Here is a 4,857-nt window from a genome sequence, read left to right on the forward strand (position 1 = left end):
ATGTAGAACTTGCATATTGATTTGTAAGAGAGATGATTCCTAGCCTTATGCACATACAAGCGAAGCTTTGCTACTGCTACTCCACACACACATTTTGTGCTACTTAAGTCCACATAGAACTTGAGTCTATGTTGACACAGAGTTAAGAACCGGTCAGGCAATGGCTCTATCCCATGAATCCCAAGTACATGATGATTATGAGGGAGGAAATATAAAAACTCATCAATGTGGGATTCATCTATGAGATCAAACATATAGATTGGGTATCCCTCATAGTCATTGTGCTGAAAAAGGATGACAATTTTAGAGTATGTGTCAGTCTAAAAAAAGTCAATGTTGCCACCTGTAAGGACCATTATTTGCTACCCTTCAAGGAGCATGTGTTAGAGAGGGTCATAGGAAAGGAAGCTTATAGCTTCTTGGATGGATTCTCTAGGTACAACTAGTTATCCACAATAGCATCAGTGGATCAGCATAAGACAATATTTGCCATGGAATGGGGAGTCTATGCTTCCAAAGTGATGCTCTTTGTGCTCACTAATGCTCCTGGCACATTCCAAAGATTAATGATCACGGCTTTATGAAAATATTGAGGCATTTTCTAGAGGTATTCTTGGATGACCTATGTGTACACAATCCATGTGGGATGACCACGTCAAATTCCTCAGATTAGCCTTTGAGAGCTGTCAACTCTATAGAATTCCTCAATCCTCTTAAGTGGTAGTTATGGGTTAAAGATGGGGTAATATTATTCCATGTTGTATCCAAAAATGGGATTTCCACGGATTACAACAAAATAAAGCTCATCTTGGAGATATCACCCCCTACAAATGCAAAGGGTGTGCAATGATTCATCTGGTATATAGGCTATTATAGAAGGCTTATTTATAGCTATGCTGAGATTTCTCAACCCTTACATAAGCTGTTGATTATATTCAACTGGATGGAGGCCTGTCAAACCTCTTATGAGACTCTTAAGCTTGTTGTCTTGGCTTCTATCCCTATCTTGCAAGCACTAGATTGGAATCTAATATTGCATGTGCATATTGATGCTTCAAAGTTTGCAATAGGGGTGTGTTGGCACAGCCAGGTGAGCATAAATTGGATTATCCCATATCTTTTACAAGTCGCCAGCCAAATGATACAGATATAAACTATATGACTATGGAGAGGGAAGGCCTTGCAATGGTCTATGCTGGTAATAAATTCTACCGCTACTTGTTGGCAAACAAAATTGTATTCTTTGTGGGCCATTAAGTGCTTCTCTATATAGTAAACAACCCCTACATGACTTGATGCATCACGTGGTGGATGCTCATACTACTAGAGTTCGATTTCACCATTGTAGTCCGCAAGGGACGCACCCACTTTATTGTGGACCACCTGTCCCAAATTCCCCAATTGGCATTGATAATGACCTCCCTGATGCCACATTATTGCTTGTGACTTAATATCAGAATGGGCTCAAGAGGTTGGTGATTTTTTGGCCAATGGATTTCTATAGGATAGGGCCCTTAACAAGGATAGGACTCGAAAACTTATCAAGGATGCAACACCTTATCAATTAATAGCTGGCCAATTATATTAAATTGGTAAGGATGGCATAATGCACCACTTCGTTTGTGAGGACAAATTTTTTGAAGTGTCGGAAGAATCCCACTTGGGCATTGCAAGAGGACACTTCACAGAAGGGCTCACGGCACGTAAGGTACTACAAGCCATGCCTCTTATAGGACTCCTTGCAGACCAGCCCTTTGAGAAATAGGGATTGATTTTATAGGACCTATTAGTCCAGTAGCTTGATATATTATCATGGCAATCGACTACTTGACTACGTGGGTAGAGGCCAAGGCAACTAAGAAGGTTGATGCTCGAGCAATGGCCAAATTCCTTTATGAGAATGTCATATCATGCTTTGGCCTCCTAATGGAAATTGAGAGCGATGGTGGGACTCGCTTCATCAATGAAACATTCACATCCTTATGATTCAGTTCCTAATAGTCCATAGAAAGTCCTGCCCATACTGCCCCAGAACCAACTGTCAAGCCAAGAGCTTTAATAAAACACCATGTTTCACTATGACCTGCATGGTAGAGGCCAACCAAAGTGGTTGAGAACACAAACTCACCATTACATTTTGGGCATACCACACTGCATTATAAAGTTGCAACTAATTGCACATCCTTTAGCCTTACATTTGGGGTAGAAGTAGTGAAGCCCATGGAATTCATAGTGCCAGGCCTAAGGGTGGTAGTTCGAGATAGAATGTCTAAAGAATCCATCCCTAAGAGATTGATTGAGCTTGAGAAGCTTGATGAAATAAGGCTTAGGGCGGCAGACGGTTTGAAGGTTTAAAAACTTCATCGAAAATGATGGTTTGACTGCAACCTAAAAAATAAAGACCTTAATGAAGGTAGTCTTGTGTTATTATAGAGTATGAGGAATACTAAGTGAAACATTAAATATTGCGGAATGGGTTCATATTGGGTTGTAGAGATCATGCCACAAGGGTCATGCCAGATTGCGATCGCCGATGGAGTCAAAATGGATGGTTTCATTAATGGGAGCAAACTTAAATACTATTATATGGCCCCTTGAACCTCCAAATCTTACAAGCCATCCATTGAGAAAAAGAACTAAAAAAAGAGGTTGCACGTATGAAGAGGTAGGAAATAGAAGAGACCCAAGCTCGCCAGGCTAAAATGAAGCAGCTAAGGCTAATAATGATTTGTAAGGTAGTACTAGACCCCCTTGAAGAACTAACATTGCCCCTACTAGGTTGCCAATTAACTTTTAGGTTTGTAGGGAAACATCCACTCTGTTGAAGCTTTTGTGGACCTCAGAGCAAGCCATAACCTAATCTCATAGGAATTATGCAGCCAATGAATTAATCCTTGAACCCACTCCTATACTTGTATAAGCTATGAATGGTGGGGGCATGCCAGCAATTGGATATATGGAGGTGCAAGTCTTGATGAATAACTCGTGAACAAGTAGTACTTGGCAGGACATGGTTTCTATTAATTGTTAGATCAACTGGCGAGAATGAACAACAAGCTGGACAAGCAGTGGTCACACATCTGTAACTCCACTATGTACAAGAATCATGGAGCCAAAGGCCAGCCTAGCTTATAAGGCTAACACAACATCCACCCAGCTCTATAAAAAGACTAGGAACTCACCCAACAAGGTAGAGGCTTCGTCATTTGCCCATGCCACATCCATTACTCCAAATGGAAAGCATGCAGCATGACATTGCTTCAATCCTTTTAGGACCACCACCATACCTCCTAAGGCTCCCTAAGGAAATACAAAGCTAGCACTGGCCATTGTACTAACAACATCGATGGTCTAAGCCTCTACATCTTTAAGTCACTCGCATATCTGATACGAGGAAGTGGGTCCCAAAGGGTAGCTCCAATCCGATGCTAATAACCAGTATCAAGGTAAGGGGCCTCAATATGCAACTTCATTCCCACCCTTATTACTTGTGCTAAACGTGGTCTAAGCCCGTAGACAAAGGAAACCTCAAAGAAGAAGATGAGCAACTAGGCCTCGAAGGCAAATAAGTCATCGTAGGTGGATCCCTAAGTGGTTACTAGAAGCACAATGCTATTATGATGGTAATGCTTATATTTGGGTGCCAAGGACATGCCACACAATTACCCCACCTCCCATCAAACCACCCCAAGGCACAAGGATCCTACTCTCTATAGTAACACGAATGGAGGCCAAAAGGCACAAGGCAATCCTCGTCCTCGTCAAATGGTACCGTAGCAATAGACCCACAAAAACCTGCCTCTAAAAGGGGACAGTCCACAAGAGCTTATTGTCTACCCATCAGTAGAAGGGACCACTCCAATGATGACACAGATGGCATTACTATGCTTTTAAATTCTTAATCTACAAGGAATAACTCCCACAAGAACCTACTCTTGGAAAGGGAGCAAAGACACAAGAACCTGCTGCATGGTGAGTCAACTCAAAAGCTAAAGCAATCGGTGAGCCATGATGGGTTCCCAAGTGCAAACCCTTAGGTTTCACTCCCACTTCTGATTGCACTTTGGCATCCAGCTTTGTAGTACCACAAGAACTTGCTCTCAACAAGCAACTAGTGCCACAAGAGCCTACTGCCCCTCCTACTCTAAAGGTATCAGCTTCAAAGATGACAGTCCACACAAGGGTCTCACAAGATCAAGCTGAGCCACTAGGCTACCGAGACCTCAAGGCCACACTACTTCCAATGGATGCGCATGCCAGGATCATGCAAGTCACCCTTGACAAGTTTTCTGTACCATTCATTTGCAACTCCAAGGCACCTCTGTCGATTTGGGACATAGCTTGGAAAGTGGCAAGGTACACCAAGTACCCACAATCCTGATTTCATTTATCAAGTTGTAAGGTCTAGGTGAAAAAAGAAGGTCTAAGGGATAGGTGAAAATAGGGAGATGCCACGTCAAAGTTTTGGGTCTTAGGTGAAAATAGCGCCACATGCCCTATCAAGTGAGTTTGAACCTCATGAGTCAGCCTAGGTGAGTAGGGTCTTGACAGTCTACATGCACCCACAAAATCCAAGTATAAGAACATAAATCTTTCGCTTATGCACCCACATACATTTAGGCTACCCCATTGATAGCCCCTCAAATTGACAAGTTAAGCCAAGTCACAACCCCCCCTTGCACAGCCCCCCCATTGGGTTACAAAATGTCAAATAATGTCCAAAAAATCCCAAAAAGTGCTCAAAAAGGGCTAACTGGAAAACACGTCGCACTAACCTTAATGCATCTTACATTGCAATATAACCCAACACATATCGAGTTATCAATGCAATGCATGGCTAGATATTAATGCAATGCA

This window comes from Dipteris shenzhenensis, chromosome 9 (assembly GCF_047967505.1).
Source record: "Dipteris shenzhenensis isolate YYH24624 ecotype China chromosome 9, Dip_SZ_1.0, whole genome shotgun sequence".
Classification (NCBI taxonomy): Eukaryota; Viridiplantae; Streptophyta; class Polypodiopsida; order Gleicheniales; family Dipteridaceae; genus Dipteris; species Dipteris shenzhenensis.